Source organism: Fopius arisanus, unplaced genomic scaffold (assembly GCF_000806365.1).
Source record: "Fopius arisanus strain USDA-PBARC FA_bdor unplaced genomic scaffold, ASM80636v1 scaffold00057, whole genome shotgun sequence".
Lineage (NCBI taxonomy): Eukaryota > Metazoa > Arthropoda > Insecta > Hymenoptera > Braconidae > Fopius > Fopius arisanus.
The window spans coordinates 247,355-266,907 of NW_011887796.1; the positions used below are offsets into that span (position 1 = coordinate 247,355).

The window sequence follows — 19,553 nt, forward strand, 5'->3', positions numbered from 1 at the left end:
TCACAGGAATCTCAGAATTCTTCTCTCCGAGAAATCAATGACGTCCCCGGGATTTTATCTGTATCTTATTAGCTCCTCCTGGTAGTCATACGCTGTTAGAGAAGAAATAAAATTTCATGGACAGCCTATTGCCAACTTTCGACACGAAATACCATTCATACGAGCAAAAAATTATGAAATTTCAGGTTTCACTGAAACCTGTCATCCTTCGTTTATTTCAATTTGTAACCTGATACGAATATTCAGTGTCAAGTTGCAGTGAATTTTCCTCTGAACTTTGACAATTTTTTACCCCGCAGTACATTAACTAATTAATTCTAAAAAACGACAGATTGAATAAATAAAACAAATTTTCAAAAAATTTCTGCAAGACTTTTCGGAAATTTTTGTTTATGAAACAGAAAAAAAATCGGAAAACAAAATAATTTTATTTGTGGAAAAGGTTTTGAAAAATTTTGCAAAAATTTAAGTAGGAAAGTTTTTTTATAATTTAGATGGCGTATTTTTTGAGAATATTGAAAAATGAAAAATGTAAGAAAACAACAGTATTATTAAAAAAAATTATATTCGCAAAAATTTCTAGAAAATGACAAAGGAAATTTTCCGAAACAGATTTTTCAAAACATTTCCCAAAAATGCGATTGTTCCGTTTCCCGATTTTTTGTTTAAAAAAAAAATTTCTGAAAAGCCTTCTAGAAATTTTTTGAAAATTTGGAAAAAATATTCCGATTACAATTTTTTTCCCCGTGATACGAGTGTTCTAAAAATCCAGGAAAATGGTAACAGGAATTAAAATTCTTGATTGATTTCCAAGGAAAAGTGGAAATCTGAAATAATGACGGATGAATAAAGGCGTCAGGATATCCGCCTAAAAATGGGAATTAGTCCGAGTGGTAGGGAGTGTCCACCACCCCTTGGAATGGAAGAACCTGGAGTATCTCCGTAGTCGGGATGCCCCCTCCTGATCTCCCTGTAACTCATCTCCCTCTTCCTCACCAATCAGCTAAGACAACTCCTAAGGATGGGAAACGGTCGTGGGTCCGAAAGAGTTAATGGACTGGTGGGAAGGGAGTGAGGGAGGACGAGAAGGAGGTGGAGGAAACTCTGAAGGCATCGGAGTCAAGTCCAGTCCTCCTACCCGATCACCCAAGGTATTTAAGGTACCGGGAACTCCTGGCTCTGGAGTAGTTCACTTCTGTGTGGTGCGGCGGTCTGAATTAAATCCCGTGAAATACGCGCACCATTGGTATCACATTGAGTGAAGTTTGAAAAATAGAACATTTTCGGTACTCACCAAATTCACCAGCCAAATCAAATTATTTATTCTGGCTGATTGTTTATCGTGGATTTAATACAAAAAAGGTGAATATTATAAGGATATCCAAGTACACTCCTCAAGTTTTTTTTCTGCTATTCTCTTTACTCATAAATTTGTGATAATCCATCATAGTTAATGAATTTCATTCGATTTTGGGTCGGATCTTAAAACTAGGAAAAAATATAATTCATTGCCTTTACCGTATCCAGATAAAACGTGTGTTCAATTGAAACATTAAAAATTGATATCTAATGATATCTACAGTACAATATTTATAGAATTTTTTTTATTAAAAAAAAAATCATTTTTTCAAGGATTTGGTACTGGAAGTATCCGAAGTGTATTTATCAGGAGTCATTTCTTTGAGAGTGAATGTCTTGGATTTCCTCAAACATAGGGTAGGATGAATAGGGTGTTGAGGTAAAAAAAATGATTTACCCGAGGAGATAAAGATTGTCCCCCTCTTCATACCTCTTCACCGGGAGTATACCCCGCGGTTGTTCGCCCTTCTTCAAGTTTATCCTCCCCCGCGCGCGCATCACGCGCTCTCACCAAAACCGGCACATCTCCACGCCGAAGCGTTTATTCGACTCGCGCGCGCCTAACAAGCCTCACTCCATCGCCGGCTTCCGTACCGACCACACTAAACTATTAAAAATCATTATTTTTTCACATCACCCTCGAATTTAATCAAAAAATCCACCCAATCTCAAGCCATCCCGACTAATTCTCATTTTTTTTTCTTTATTTTCTCTCGTCGGTGGAAGACAAGTGGTCAAGGATTTTCATTAACCGGAGTTTTTTTTTATTGGACATCATTTTCTTCATCCTGCAACATTTCCACTGTTTATTGGATCATCAGCGGAACTGAATTGCTTCGGGTAAGTTCACATATTTTCAGAGATTTTTTTTCACATCTTTCGATGGTACAATGTGCGCACAAGTGGACCTGTGATCTTGTGATTATCAGTGATATTTATTTTATTGAGTGAATGTACTTCATTTATAGGATTTGTGAATAGACCGCGGGATTTTTATTTAGAAAGTGCATTTTTTGAGTATTTGAAAATTGCGCGGCTTTCGGCGGTTTATTCTGGAGCGAATGTGATTGCCGGGGAATTTTTTCATGCTTGGTACTCTAACTGAATTTTTGCAGTGTTTCAAATTTTTTTGGCGGAACTCCCTCGGAAAATCACGGTACGACCGTTTGAATTTTTTGTGTCGCCTCCGTCGAGTAATCGATTAACGAATTGTCAGTTCCGTAATTTTTACGGGATATTTATACCCGTGGGATTTTAACGGTATAATTCTGTAATCAATACGATCGGTTGTATTCGAGGGGCTACTTAACGGTAATTAAACACGATTACACGCGTAATAAGTGTTCCTTAGATTTTTCATTTTTCGCTTCGACTTGAATAAAAATATAACTGGCATTCGCACAAAGATGGATCTTTCGTGGAGAATCGCCATGTTACTTTAATCATTGCATCAGTTGAGAGTTAAAAGGAATTTGTTGCTCGTTGCATTAAGATTCAAAAAATGAAAAAGATGTAGATCGAGGAAACCCGAGTCAACGTTCCCCCATTGTACTTTAAATATTTAGAACGGTTGAGAATAAAAAGGGGAAGGAATAAAGGGAACGAAACACGTAATACTTTGTAAACGAGCGAAGAAAGAGATGGAAATTGTCGGAATCTAGAAATACCGACGCTTTTGTCTGGTACAGGGGAGGAAGGTTCTGCCTTCCTAGGAATTATGCACTTTTACTACTCATATGACTTATTCAATCGTCATTTCATTTCTCCTCTATTTCACTAAATCCCGGGCGGGAATGTAACATTTCCATCCACCCTCACGAAATTACATTTCGAATTTTTAGCAGAATAAATTTCTGTGGAATTTTTCTGTCACGAATCAGTGAATCAAAAATATTAATAATGAGTAAATGAAAAAATTGAAGCGATTTATTGAAAATTTGATATTTACTGATGAGTATTCACGAAAAATTCAATTTTGAAGACAAGTGAGAAATTTAATTGAAATTTAATTTAAATTCACACATTTGGAAATTGAATTTCCAAATGTCCATGAGTTTTTAATACTGTACATCATAATTCCTCTAAAACTCCTAAAAACTGTATGGCAAAATGTCATATAAATTTCCTGTGTTTATAAATCACCCATAAATGAACAAAAAAGAAAAGTCTCAATTCATTGAGTCACGGTTAAAGAGTAAAATTGAAGATAACCGAGAGCGGAAGAATACGAATGAATGAACTTGCACGTGAGACAAGTAATCCTAATGACTCTGACTAATTATCAACAGACAATCAACTTTAGATTTGAAAGAAAAAATTAAAAAAAAATGAGCTTCATTGTTGCAACCGGTGTCTGCAAAAATCTCTCGTCCTATCATGACGTGGCCGAAATAAAATGGATTAGCAGACTATAGTCCAGCGGAATATCGCGCAGTCACGCGATAAAAGGATTGAAAAAAGAAAAATGAAAAAAGATGGAACTACGGCGGGGGGAGCGAATGAGAGATCAGGAGGATGTGAGGTTTAGCTAAGATAGGAAGGATGAAGATATATGGTGGAGGGCTAAGAGATCGCCTGGAGGTTCCTAACATAAGGAGGCAATAGCCGTAGAGAATCAGTGGACGTTAGCAACAGGATCGTGCGCATTCGCCAAAAAAAAAAAATCCCCAAGGGAAATGAAAAAAAAATCCAAGCGAAGGCGCTGCAAAAAAAGCTCATTAAAAAATAGGGAGTAAATCACTCAAAAACTAATGGGATACGACACACTTCATTATATTTCATCTCAATCAAAGTCATTTTCATTAAAATTTATTTTTTAACTCTCTCGGTGCATTATCACTCACTCAATGTATTATGAATACCAAAGAAATCGGATTGAAGACAGACGGGCCACATTCACCTTATTTCTCCTACGAATACCAATGACACTAAATTTGCCTGAATGTCTCCAACTTTTTATCAAGTTCGTTGAACCTCCAAAAAAAATTCCATCTCATGGAGAATTCGAAATATTTATATATTCTCTGTGAATGAAATAATAATGATTGAATTATTCAAATTGTCGGGATTGTGGAAGAAAAGGGTATCGATTTTGTTCAGAAGTCGATTATTTTTTTATTGATTTCTGTTTAATAATTATGTCGAATGAGAAATTAAAATTTTTTTCTGTCTGAATTACGATTGTCGGCCCAAAATTTGGATTTGACTTTATCAAGAAAATAGATATTAATACATATAATTATATTATAACAAAATATACGTACGAATAATATATTGCATTTCCTCCCCGAATATAATTACATCTAATTAATATATATTCGTTTTCCGTGCGGGATAAATTCCCAAAATATTTCGATTTCTCATTTCAAATGAAAAAATTACGTAATCGTTAATGATGCCCGTGAGAACGAGTATTGTATTGGTGAATGTGACCGATTTAACGAATGGTAGAAATAGATGTTAGGTAGCATCGGCCGGTCAACCGTGTCCTGTCCATTAAGCCCAATCGTTTCTCAGTTGTGTGTAACATGAATTCAGGTGAAAAAAAAAAGAGAGGAGACACTCGACCATTACGTGCAAGGGATCTACAACACGTACCATAAAAATTTGCGACGATTCAAATCACCTCTGCGTAAACGTACAATAACTATTGGGTCATACACAACGGTTAGAGTTCATGAAATGCATTTATAGTGGAATAAGGATTGGAATACAAAATCATGGCTTGTAAGTGGAACTGTGTCATAAGGATTTCCTTTCAGCGCCAATTTTTCATTCCAATTCTAGACAAATATTATTTAAACAATATGGGTAATCCGGTCATTTGAAATGAGACTTACGGGAAATATTTATAATTATGAATATTTGTATGCGGTTGTATCTTTATGGAAAAAAATAGATAACTCACGATTTTTGGGAATTTATAATTAGGATAAACTGACCATTAAATAAACATTTGAATTTTTTCAAATATGAAAAAGAATACAATAAAAAATTCTACCATTTTTTAATTAAAAATAACGATTACTGAAAATTCGAAGTAATTATGTGATTTTCATATTCAATCCCGCAATGACTTACAGATAATTCTTACTCCAGAGTAACAAATAACATTTCAAATTTTTAACAACCCATTTTTTATTCACGAAGAGGATTTTTCGTTCTGAATAAAAAATAATCCTGGAGTAATTAATTGTAGTTTCACGAGTTTCATTGATGACCCGAATGAAAAATGAAATATTGATATCTGAATCTGACTTAGCCTATATATTCACCCCAGTACCTTACATTCCCTCCGCAACTAGTGAGCAATAAAAAAAAAATATCTCTCGATTGTTGATAAAAATATGTATAACAAGGTGTCGCGCCTAGAAGTACTTACTCAGGACGTGAAAACCAGTCGAGTTAGCCTTGGCTCATGTTGCCCTCAGCAAGCTCCATTCATTCTTCACGTCTTTTTGCGCCCCTATTTCTCAACCTTAAAAAAAAAGCAAATCACAAAGTAACAGAGTACAAATGTAAACTTGAAAATAAGTGCGATGGAGTTTATTCGAATTTACCCCGAGATTTTGTTGCACATTGTCTCAACCGACCAGATTTATTATTACTATTGAGCAATGGGGGTTGTTGAACACTTCACAATGTTACAAGAGAAGAAATCTACCGCACACCAGAGAGAATATGGATCTTTTATCTCTTCTCCTAGGCGATGGAGAATAACCATAAATTTTGCAACCAGTGTGAAAGGGTTTTACTTGGGTGTGGGTATGTGTGTGGATGTGGCCTATCCATAGGACTTCTCTGTACGATCGAATAATCAGTAACCGGTAACAGGTTGCTGGACCACGCGTGTGAGTAATGCACCGACCGTCTAAGCTATTTTGTGGTTAACGGGTGTCAAAATAAAAGAAAGAAAGACATAACGCCATCGTCAAAACCTGGGAAATATTCTTCGCACCTTGTTTTATCACTTTAACACCTTTTTTTATGTTAATTGAGAGCTTTGAATTGTTATTGATAAGAATATTTCATCCGGTCAACGGTAGTTCGTCGGCGAATCCAAAGAATTCGTGACTTTATGCAAGTCTATTTAATTTTCTTCCCAAGTATAGACTTCCGGGTAAAAAAAAAATGTAATCGAAATATTTTTCCCAACTTTTTAAAAAATTTCTGGAAAACTTGTTTGACATTTTTTTTTATGAAACAAAAAAAACAGAAAACAAAACTATTTTATTTTTCGGAAAGGTTTCGAAAAATTTTCCAAAAATTTGAATAGTAGAATTTTTTTTATAATTTAAATGGCGTTTTTTTGAGAATATTGAAAAATCAAAAAAGGAAGAAAACAACAGTATAATCAAAAGAAAAAATAATATTCGCAAAAATTTCTAGAAAATGATAAAAACAATTGTCCGAAACAAATTTTTGAAAAATTTGTCAAAACATTTCTCAAAAATACAATTGTTTTTTCCCCGATTTTTTTTTGTTTCAAAAGAAAAATTTTCTGAAAAGTTTCATTGTCAAAATTTATTGAAAATTTGGAAAAAATATTCTGATTCCAATTTTTTTTCAGCCGGGCTCGAAGTACCGCAATAAGTTTACAATCGCGGAATAAAATTAATTCCTCCAGACGCACTTGCCTTTTTTTCATTCATTCATTCATTCATTCATTCATTACAGAACAATGAAGTACCCATTGAATTTCCAATTGGAAAATCTTTAACTTCGCGGTAGTGTTTTTACATTTTTTTTTTATTGCGACTACTGATAGGGAAGTTGAAGCTGAAGTTTATTGTTAACGCACTGCCATTGGGATAATGCAGTGAAGGTAAAGGTTATACTAGGGTATTATAGTGGTATAATCCTGTGGTCGGTCTTGTAACCGCTGTAGAAAGGAAAATCATACAGTGGATGCATTAAAATATTGCAGCAAATTCCTAACATTTGTTCGCGTTTATTATGCCATTATTTTTTCAATGGTAGCAACTATACTTGGTATGGACATCCGCCCCTCTGGATTACGACAGTGATACAGAAATTTAATTGATGCTCAGATTTGTTTTCGATATCGCGTTTATTTTTTATTCCACTCCATTAACAATTTTCAAATAAAATTTCAAATTTCATTTACAACATTCGATTTATTTCCTGAGATCTTAGAAATGTTTATGCCTGTTTTATCTTCTCCCAGTATTTTCTAATATAAAAAAAAACGGAAATCGATCTCGAAATATCTCGAATGACCGCGAGGGTAAGCCCGTGAGATGAAACCAACCCGCCATCAGGTCATACCAAAATTTTTAAAATTTTTCAAAATCAAAAAATCCTGAAAATCGGTGAATCATTTGCAAAAACCGTTGGAGGCTGCAAATTATTGAACAAATGTTGCTAAAATTTTCGGGAGAAGTCTGACGCGGGAAATTTGTAAAATTCAATCATGATGATGTGAAATTTGATGCACTGATTAATTGCCCCCGGCTGCCATCGAACTCGATGTTTTGGTTGGACCCCATTTATAATTGTCAAACGGCCATGCAAAAACATAACCAGCGGGTATATAGGTACCAGGGTGAACCTGTACATAATAAAGGCAGGTAAGGTTCGTACCTGGGAACCCCCATGGATAATTTATACTCCGACGATAGACGACACTGCGTGTAACTGCGTATTTACGAGTTGGACTGACCGGGAGGTGGATCTTCACTGACCAATGCAAGAAAGGTTTATTCTCAGGGTGAATATCGTCCCTCAGGTACTCCCATGGGATTCCAATCTACACAATCATCGATTATCACAGCATTCACCTTCCGCGTTATCTATAATGACTATTTTTTCGTCTCAATCAACGGGTTAAACTTCTCTCGCGAAAAAATTTCAATCCATCAATCAAATCCGTAACAATATATCATATTCACTATCTTCATGTTCCAAGTCCCGATTCGTACTCACCAGTTCCCAGATGAAAAAAAAAAAAGCCCAACTGCAAGGACAAGATTTCTACATCACCCATGAGTGATTACACTCGTTAATTCGATGATGAGTCTTTTCCGTTTCGTATGAAGTCTTTTTCATCAGATTGAGTTCTTTCCAGCCTATGCCGAAAATAATGATCATGAAGACAAATAGATTTCGTGTCTGGCCGTTTGAATTAATTCCTGGGGTGAATGATCACACAGTCATCAGCTTGTCGAGACTGATAACGGTAAAGCGCTCTACGATTTGTAGAACCCTTCGAAAACAGTTAATTACGCAACACGACCCGGTAATTAGCGATTTTCATTGGATTATTCAACAAAACCAACAGTATCCCCTGGAGCATCACCTAAATCATATAATAAGTACATGTTTGTCGAGAGAAGAAACCGGATAAATGATTGAATTCAGTAGTTAAAGAAGGATTTGCCACTGGCTGTATGAATTATGATCTATTCCAATGGCAAGATCTTTCCCACCGAGTGTAACGGTATTAAACTTTAACGCAGGAAGATCAGATTCATCGTACTCCCCTCATTACACACGGAATTGTTATATTTTAATGGCAATTAGGACGCCATTACCACATATATCTTCGACACGATAATGAGCGGGATTCCTTTAAAAAGAGTAAAACCCATGGGACACATGAAAAAATTATTCACCCCTCGATTGAAAGTTGAAAAAAATTCTAATCGGAATATTTTTTCCAAATTTTCAAAAAATTTCTGGAAAATTTTTCAGAAATTTTTTTTATGAAACAATAAAAATTGGAAAACAAACCAATTTTTTTTGGAAAGGTTTTGAAAAATTTATTAAAAATTTGAATAACTTGAAAATTTTTTGAGAATATTGAAGAATCAAAAAAGTAAAAAAACAACCGTGTAATTAAAAGAAAAAATTCCATTCGTAAAAATTTCTAGAAAATTATTTAAAAAATTTTTCAAAACATTGCCCAAAAATACAATTGTTTTGCTTTCCGATTTTTTTTTGTTGCAAAAAAAAATTCTGAAAAATTTTCCAGAAATTTTTGGAAAATTTGGAAAAAATATTTCGATTACAATTTTTTTTTTACCCGGAAATCCAGTGATCGCTCGAAATCCCAATGATCCAGACACAGATAAAAATCCATGACGTACCATTTACTGGGGTATCTCATTAACCAACGAGTCAGGGAGAAAATTTACCACCCAAACAATTCCACTTCACCATATTTAGTTCTAAATAGTTCAAACTAAACAGCCAATGGTGGATTGAGACGATTCTCGTAAACTTTGAAATGAATTTGAAAAATAATCAATACATCAATTATGGATCTCTAGTTCTGAAGAACTGGGGAGTCATCTAATGATCTCCAACGAGTTCAGAGCCACGGTGCCTTCACCTTTGGAGAATATAAATGCAACTGGGAGGTTGAACGAGTGAAACAAAAAGCTGGCGAATAAAAGAAAATAAGGACGATAGTGGAAAAAAAAATGGTGGAAAAAGAAGTGATGGAAGAAAGAAGGAGAAAAGGAGATAAGTCAGACTATGGAGTGGATGAGGAATCGGTGGGAGGTGGTATTGGAGTATACGCGATGTACCTGCGGAACACGGTCGCGGTCTTCACCTTGATGAAGACCATTTGCGGAGTCTCCGTAATAAGATAGTAACAGAGCGAACGAGGCAAAAGAACGTTACGGAGTTGGAGATTTGAACGCAAGTGCCCCCGTGTGGCGCTCCACGTTTCCTTTCCCGCCGTTCTCTTTTCTTCCATTTCCCTTATTTTCTCATGTATTATTCTTTAACTTACCCTCGAGATGTATTTGTTGGGATTTTCGTGTCTTCGGGATGAAATTATTGGATTGAAACCAAGGGGTCAGGGATCTACTTGATTTCCATGGGAAGTCAATTGGAAATGGTCTTGATTAGTTGTGATCTAGGGGACACATCCGGGGAAGTAATTATCGGTTCCTGGGTAAAAAAAAATTGTAATTGGAATATTTTTTCAAAATTTCTGAAAAGTGTTCCAAAAATTTTTTGAAAATCTGGAAAAAATATTCCGATTACAATTTTTTTTACCCGAGTTGATGATGGGGCGAAGATTTGAAATGGTGTCGCACCGGATTTTGGGCAGATATTTTTTGTCTGTGTGTGAAAATAAAATGAGTGGATCAATCTCGTCTGGACGATCTCCATCTCCTCGTCTCTGTGTTTTATATCTAATTACCCGAGTCGAAATACCCCATTAATCTCCCTCTGCTCATTAGATGATTCTCGGAGTAATTATAAACGAGATGGTTGACCTGTCGAGGCCTCGCACTGAGAGAAGAAAGAGCTTTTTGAAAAGTGCGTCGTTGTATTAAACCACGCCGTCAAAAATTAACCAGAAAATCACATCTCATTATTCATTCGTTATTATAATAACCGATGATAATTTATTCATCCGTCAATTGATTCCTTATCATGAAAGCAGAGATAGGTAAATGAAGTTCGCCTGAGTCGAAACTCGTAAGGCTGATTCCCTATTGGTCAATTCGAATCCAAAGTCAAAATTCAAATTAGGCGCACGGAGTGCGCAGTAGATCTCGTATATTATGAAAGTAGAAACACAAAAATGAAGTTCGCCCGAGTCGAAATATCTCGAAACGCGTAGGACTACACCCCATTGGTCAACTGGAACCGCCAAATTCAAATTCGGCGTACGGAGTGCGCAGGTCTCGTTATCATTTATCGAAGCAGAAAGAAAATCTTTTAAGTAATATTTTTTTTGGTAGACCTGAAAAAAAGTTGAAATGATTGATAATGAAGACGCATTGGAACTTATCAGAAAACATTAACCAGTCGCCAGAACATGGAATAATGAGGTTTATGGTAGCCAAGATCCGGAAGTGGAGGTTGCTTACATGGAGTCCTGAACCGCGTGACCAGTAATCACGATAAAAGTGAGGCTGAAAAAGAGAGGTGGAATGCTCATTCGTGCATAATCGTTCAACTCCTTGAAGAAGAGACTTGGTGTGTGTGTGTGTGTGTGTGGTGTCCCCGTGGCCCAGGTGGGACCTTACGAGGTGGCATATGATCCTATAAATAGCCCAGCGTAGCTAAAGACGGTGGTAACAAACCGGTGAAAGGATAAGGACCAAGTGGAAATAATGTGAACGATGAACCGGATGTTGAGGGCACGAAGAAGCCACCCAGTTGAGAAAAGTACCACCTGGGTATTGGCTACTGTGTCCACAGAGAGAAGTAAAAAAACCATAACAGCACCGATACTATCTGATTACTCTGGCTCTTCTGGAGCTCGTATGAGCTGCCATTTTAGTTTTTTTTTTCATCAAAATGGCGGCCCACCTTCGAGGGTGAGAACAAACACGTACCGTAGGTGCGAAGGTCAAACTTCTTCGTCTTGCGGTCATCTGGTCATACGGCACACGTTCCACTCGCATGAGAGTAAATCTTGGTTGAATCGTGATTTATGATTCATTTATTTATTCCCGCGTTTTATCAGTACTTCGCAACCTCCCCGCCGCCATCCGTCCCTCCCTCCCGCCCCTGTCCTTTTTTTTCCTCATCCCTAGATTAATCTCGAGTATAATTTCGAAAATGTGGCTTAACTGCTCTCGTGTAACTGCATTTCATCACAGCAGACCAGTTTTCTTAGCAGTAAACACCGTAAGCAATAGGTATCGTTGCTACTGGATGGGAACAAGAAACTAATACACCGGGATTCGATTCCATCAGGGCATTACTGTGTAAGGTCGAAGTCACCAGAGCAAGTCACTACCGTCAAGTCACTTCAACTGCTTCCTGCATTGCCATTACCATTGCTGCAGGCTAATAGGTGTCGTCTTCTTGTACTAATTTTTCTTACCGATATTTTCAGAATGCACGCACTGAAAATACTAATCGTTAAGTACGAGATTTCAAACGTCATTTACAACGTTTTCATTCCCGTATGTTTGTCGTCTCGCAAATTTTTTTTCTGTCGTAATGTAAAAGGACATCGAAAGTATCGATATCTCGAATGTCTGTCGCGCTTATTCGTCATTGATTCAGTCGTTTGGGACGGGTAATTTGAATTCAAAACTTATTCAATTTTGACATTTTTAATCATAATTTTTATTATTACCGGGCGCGTTGACTTAATTCAGAAAATAAAGATCGGACTGTCGATCGGATCGAAAATCCCGGGGGCATTGGTCGAGGCCGGTTTTTTCCTCCTTTCTATCTCTCTCCCCTTAATTATAAAGAATCGTCAAGATGAGTGAATGACTGTGAGATGATATAGAAATATTGGGAGTACATTCACCCGGTGGCCATCATCCCGTGAAATAACACTTCATTGTTTCCGGAATTTTTACAGGTGCTCCGAAAAAAGAAACGGTACATAATCATCAAAAAAAAAAAAAAAGCTAACTGGCCTGTGCCGCAGACGGTCAATTTTCTATTTGCTGAGATAATGAAGAGGTGATTCACCCGATGTTTTCACCGCCCAAATTTCGCGGAGATCTATCTGTCGGTAAACTCTGTAGCCATTAATGTTTTGTGGATTTTTCAATTTATTAACCCGGGTAAAAAAAAAAATGTAATCAGAATATTTTTTCCGAATTTTCAAAAAATTTCTGGAAGACTTTCCTGAAAACTTTTTTTATGAAACAGAAAAAAAATTGGAAAAGAAAACAATTTTATTTTTGGGAAAGGTTTTGAAAAATCTTTCAAAAATATAAATAAGAAAATTTTCAGTATAATTAAAAAAAAATTATATTCGCAAACATTTCTAGAAAACGAGGAAAACAATTTCCGAAACAAATTGTTGAAGAATTTTTCGAAACATTTTCCAAAAATACGATTGTTTTGTATCCGATTTTTTTTGTGTCAAAAAAAAAATTCTGAAAAGTTTTCTACAAATTTTCTGAAAATTGGGAAAAAATATTCTGATTACAATTTTTTTTTACCCGGGAAAAATTATGTTTCTTCAGAGATTTTGTTAAATAATGGAATTGTTTAAAACTCGTGGTATTGAAAAATGTTGTGAAGTCCATTCATAGGATGTCCTAAAACAACTATTCGAGAGTTATCTGACGCAGGTCCCTCAGCAAATATTAGCTCCTTCGATATCCGTTCCCCACACCCACAGAATCAAGTCAAAAAATGACAGAGAAGAGGGAGGAGTAGTTGAGAATACCAAGAGATGGGTTTAGTACAAGTGATCCTCTACTCATGTTGCCCGAAGGCGAATACGAGAAATCCCGAGAGAATTCAGCCTTTTCTCTTTCTCAAACTACTCCTATACTCCCTACCATCAACCTATTCTAACTTGGCATTTTCTCGAGAAGTTCTCGGGTTCGACGAACGATAGGACATACCCAGCAGTGAGAAGGAAGGGGATGAGGATATACACCACGGGTTTGAAGATTTTCAAGGAAATCGAGATTGTAGTCTACAACCCCGTGAGTGAGATAAAGTGTAGGTTTCGATATCCATACTCACGCTGACACCGTTACCTCTGAATAATAATTAATTTAAAAGCCGCACCTGCTTTGCATAACGGATCATATCCGTTTTGTCGGAGAATTATGATACATCTGGTTTAATGACCAGAGGCAAGACTTTCATTCAATTATCGACGGCATTGTATCGAAAAAAAAAATAGGGGAAATTTTTTTCTTCAAAGAAATCCATACCATTCACTAGTAATTACACTATATGTCAAAAATTTTTAATATATTAAATATATAAATGTTCTTGATAATAGTTAACTCGATTGCCTTATCTGTCGAGAAGAAAAACGGCGGCTCACCTTGGCACAATAGCGGAAAGTCACTTGAGGATTCATTTGCGATGGGAAGTCTGAATTCCCAGGATAACAATTAGATAACCGCAGCTGATAGTAGACCCATTAGCTGTTGCGTAATATCATCCAGATGATTTAGCGTTTTAATAAAAAATTGAATAAAAATTGAATAATCATTCTGACACTTTGAAGAAATTTCAAATTTTTGATTCCAGGATTGAGTGTGGACACTCCTGATCTTCTGATATATTAATATCAAGGATTATATTAATTATATTAATATTAATATTTCATCGAATATCACCCGAATAAGTGAGGGATCTGCTGTGCGTTTTTTTTCCAAATTTTCAAAACATTTTTCGAAAATTTTTTTCTATAATTTTCCAGAAATTTTTGCGCATATAATTTTTTTTTCAATTATACTGTCGTTTTCTTCCTTTTTTTATTTTTCAATATTCTCAAAAAAAAAACGCCATCTAAATAATTAAAAAAAAATCCTATTCAAATTTTTGAAAAATTTTCCAGAACCTTTCCCAAAAATAAAATTGTTTTGTTTTCCAATTTTTTTTTATTTCATAAAAAAAATTCTCTGAAAAGTATCCCCGAAATGTTTTGAAAATTTGGAAGAAGTATTCCGATTCCAATTTTTTTATCCGGGTTGGGATTGATTTAAAAATCGTATGACTGAAAATAAAAATGATTTGATGACTGAAACATGAAGAAATCATTGAGTGTACAATCTCCGAAATTGAAACATCCCTAAAGACGGTCATAACACTTAGTGCGCATGTGATGACGTGTGTTATCTCGTTAAATATCTCATTCTGATATCACAAAGTTAGATCTTACTCTCAAGCGGCTTTGGTGATGCACCAGCGATATACATAGAGATGCGTCGTGACAGCCCAGTCACACACTCAGTAAAACACCTTCACTTTAACCATTTTACATACTACACCGCGAGGTTCATAATCCATGAATGATACGTTATGGACTCGAGTTGGCAGCTGTACAATTAACTTGATATTATTATCGCCTCAGCACCACCGCATTTGCACTTTTACTATTCTTATTCTATTGTAACAATCTGCAAGTGACTTGTTACCCTGTGGAATATCAAAGTGACGTGGAAATCTTCTGTACATTTAATTCAATTGATGAGGAAGTTTATCACTCCATTAATTTTCATAATTGTCTTGAGTAATTGCAAGTAATGACAAACCCAAGACGTAGAATATAACCCAAATATCTAAATAATTCTGTCTGAAAAAATTATCTGTCGAGAACAGACACACCTGTCGATTTATTTCCATGAAATAATTAAACGGAATGAAATAATCTCATCTCGATTTAATTTTCATGATATGTCCCAATCGAAGAAATGAAGAAATAATTAAAATGATTTGAATGTTGAAATATTTTTCTGTGATACTCCCAAGACTCGCGTGTTGAATAAAATTTTTAATTCGACGAATGTTTTTTTTTTCTCCATTGTTTATGTTCCCTTCATCATTTTCTGGGCACATGTAACGAGAAAATAAATGAGGGGAACGGCGATGGAGATGATCTTCCCTCTGCGGTATCGCGTAACTCCAGCACTCGATTCTACACGCAATTCTATAAATAAGTACCTATGGGTTTAGTTACCTTAACGTTTTCCGACCTGTTGCATGCCGATGCTGAAGAGCTTCGCCGAGGAATTTTTTAGAACCGAGTTCAAAAGTCATGAATAGTCAACGATCGCGGGAGAAAAATATTCAGGAAAGGACGTTCGAATTTTATTGCAATTAATTGATCTTAAGTGATGCTCATACTTGAAACTGCAAGTGCCATTAATTCTGCCATTCACTTTTTCATTTCAAATGGAGTTAATTCACATTCGTGCTCGTACTCTTGAGGAAGAGTACTCTGGAGGTGCCGGGGCGTGCGACCCTAGAAGACGATGCTCCCTGCTAATTGTCATAATTGACCGTGGAAGAGTTCCCAGGGTCACGATGTTCAATCCAGTATCTTTCACCCCTTAATTATGCTCATTTTCATTATTATCCCTCATCTTTCTCCGTCGTCCATATCTCTCAATTTTCCCCTGACATCTCACGTCAATATCTCCATCAAATAAATTTAATCGGAATATTTTTACCAGATTTTCAAAAAATATCTGGAAGACTTTTCAGATATTTTTTTTTGAAACAAAAAAAAATGGGGAGACAAAACAATTTTATTTTTAGGAAATGTTTTGAAAAATTTTTCAAAAATTTCTTTCGGAAAATTTTTTTTGTCATTTTCCAGAAATTTCTGCGAATATAATTTTTTTAAATAATACTGTTGCCTTCTTACTTTTCAAATTTTTTAATATTCTCAAAAAATACGCCATCTGAATTATAAAAAAAAATTCCCACTTGAATTTTTGAAAAATTTGGCAAAACCTTTCCCAAAAAAAAAAATAATTTTGTTACCGTTTTTTTTCCTGTTGCATGAAAAAAAAATCTCTGAAAAGTCTTCCAAAAATGTTTGAAAATTTGGAAAAACTATTCCGATTACATTTTTTTTACCCGGGTCAATGAATGACTAACGGTGCGGTAACAGCTTGAATTGACGTAACATTTCATCTTCTTCGGCTGTGGCGTTCAGTCGTAACTTCCAGGAGCTGCAGCCGTCACTGCGATTAATCGAAATAGTAGTGAGTGTATGAGGGGAGGGGAGTGGAAAAAGAGGCGATAGATTCGACGATAAATAACAATAAAAATAAAAAAGATAAATGCGTTCACTCTGCTATGGTAATTGACAGTACAGACGCTGAATGGTGGTGCTACGGTGGTATATTGAATAGTCCTTTAACATGTGTGTCCATTGGCTAGCATTAGCGGTCAAGCATCATTGTGCCAACTTGCACGCTGGAAAATAGTGGATTGATCATTGCCTTTCTCCCTCTCATGACGAAAAAGGGGATCTCCTCCTCAGGTACTTCATGGATGCACTTCCTACTCAAGTGCATACACCACTTTATGTCGCCACCTCTTGTTCCATCAGACTCTCAAACATTAAAAACCCCTCGTCCTCTCTACTTCTTCGTCAACAGAGGAGAAGGGTATGCCATGGGTTCTCGCGAATCAATTAGAGCCAAGCCGCGAAGTACACGAAGAAATGCCAAGTTGCCCCATGGATCTGAGAAGGGAACTGTAGGTACAGCAGAGCCACCGAGGAAAACCCACCATCTATCTGACAATCCGACCTTCTCGCGAATCAATTAGAGCCTACCTGAGAAGTAGACGGGTGCATCGCACTTATACAAGATTTATTTTCGTTTATTTTACCGTTTTTTTTTTCCTTTTCATTTCTCTCATTTATTTTTCCTCTTCGCAGTGCCTTCTTCCTTCGGCATTTCTCTAGGCAGATAAATCCGGTAAATGCTGTCATTCGTGGGTTTACGTTTGCTTGGATGGATCGGATTTTCGTAGACAACTGGAAAATTGGTGATAAGAACTTTCACCTGATTTTTCACTTTCAGAAGCGGTATCCGAATCGGTCCGTTAAAGTCAGTTATGATAGAGCCAACAACGGGGACGTTTACACTTTCAGGACCGTCTTTCTGGATTCTTAACCGTGAAGTCTTACTTTTCATCATTCACTTGCTGTTTTAGTTGGTATTATCTGCAGGTTCACGGATTAGTAGGAGGAGATTATTTTGATAGGATTCATTTTCACGAGTAAATGATTTCCTGTTCCTGCGTGACGGTGCATTGAGACCATCAGGGTGATCACGGGATTGTAAATAATTGCCAAAGATTGTCAGTTTAGTCGGCATATGGGAGAAGACTAGAGGGGTGGCACGAGTGTGCGGACAGTTCCGTTATCAGCCTTAAGGCACACGGTTCGTGGTGTTCGTTCACCATTACCGTGGAACGCGGAATATGATTACCCTTTCCTTGTATCTTGGGAACAAACCACTTGTACCCTGAGGTGAAATTCAAGTACAACCAGGGGGGTCCCTCCCTTTTTTCATGTCAACTCTACAATGAAATTTTTAAAAATATCCCAAAAAAAGGAGAAAACAATTTTCTTTTCGGATGCAACAAATAAAAAATCAGAATAGCCCGTCCACCACCTTGCTCTCACCCGGGTAAAATAAAAGTGTAACCGGAATATTTTTTCTGAATTTTCAAAAAATTTCTGGAGAACAAAACAATTGTATTTTTGGGAAATGTTTTGAGAAATTTTTCAAAAATTTGCTTTTGAAAATTTTTTTTAATAATTTCCTAGAAATTTTTGCCATCATTTTTTCTTTTAATGATACTGTTTCATATTCTAGAAAAATACGCCAACTCAATTATAAAAAAAATTTTCCTATTTAAATTTTTGAAAAATTTTTCAAAACCTTTCTCAAAAAAAATTGTTTTGTTGTCCGATTTTTTTTTCATAAAAAAAATTTTATGAAAAGTTTTCCAGAAATATTTTGAGAATTTGAAAAAAATATTCTGATTACAATTTTTTTGTTACCCGGACAACAATAGAAATTAATACAAAAATATTAATTACGAGGTGTAACCTTCATTTGCGTCAACAATAATTCTTCAAGTAACCTTTCCAAGGGCCATTCATCTTCTTTTAGTACCTCCTGCCCCCTCTCTGTCTGTCAAACCTGTGTACCCTTATCTCTTTACCATCCATTCACCGAATTCTCGGCTGAATAAAGTCACCAACTGAATACCAAAACATCCCACACAACTGCAGATCCCACAAGAGGTTTCTTCGGCCTCTCTCACCTTTTTTTTGACCGGAAGTATATGAGGTACTGGAGTTACGGTCATTCTCTCACTCTGTCGTAAATGTGAAATTTTTTTTTCATGCACTCGAGTACCATCAAGGGAAAAGTGACACCGGTCTGATGCTAACGAGTACGTCAAGAGTACTCCAGTGTCACTTGGTACCCTGTAAAGGTCACGATAGGTCAGCAGAGCCTAACCTAGGGTGCTGTCCACGTTCTCTTTAACCATTCCACTGGGGCTCTTTACCCATTTATAAGAGCTTGCGGGTGGGACTCACTGCAAGACGAGATACCTTTGCATCTCGCCGACCGATTCTGCACTGAGTCAACATTTCCGGTTCATTATAAGGATGTGCATTCGGCTCTCTATGGAATTCATTGAGAAATCAATTATTATTTGCCCTGAAAATCCCCATTTTTATCGATCTCTCTGATTTATCTGCACGGAGAGAAAAGTCCAAGAAAAATTACTGTGCCGAGCACTACAATCGTGGTGCAAAATGCTAGAATAGCAGAAATTCTTTGATGCACAAATAAAAATTACTATCAATATGTCAAATTTTCTTATACATTCCGTAATTAATCATGTGTGGCTCTATAAAATTTACTAAACAGCACTATAAAATTTGAAGGTCTATCATTTTTTGTTTGAGTTTGAAAGAAAAATTGATAGAAATCCTTCAAAAA

General features: G+C 36.2%; 1 protein-coding gene across 1 annotated transcript in view; it reads left to right on the plus strand.

The window, feature by feature from the left end:
- Positions 1-1,933: 1,933 nt before the first annotated feature.
- The window catches only part of tnc (tenectin), a 36,552-nt gene continuing 18,932 nt past the window's right edge, over positions 1,934-19,553 (plus strand). The window contains exon 1 of the mRNA XM_011307929.1: positions 1,934-2,199. The gene's annotated coding sequence lies outside the window, so the exon portion shown is untranslated. The remainder of the gene's footprint in view (positions 2,200-19,553) is intronic.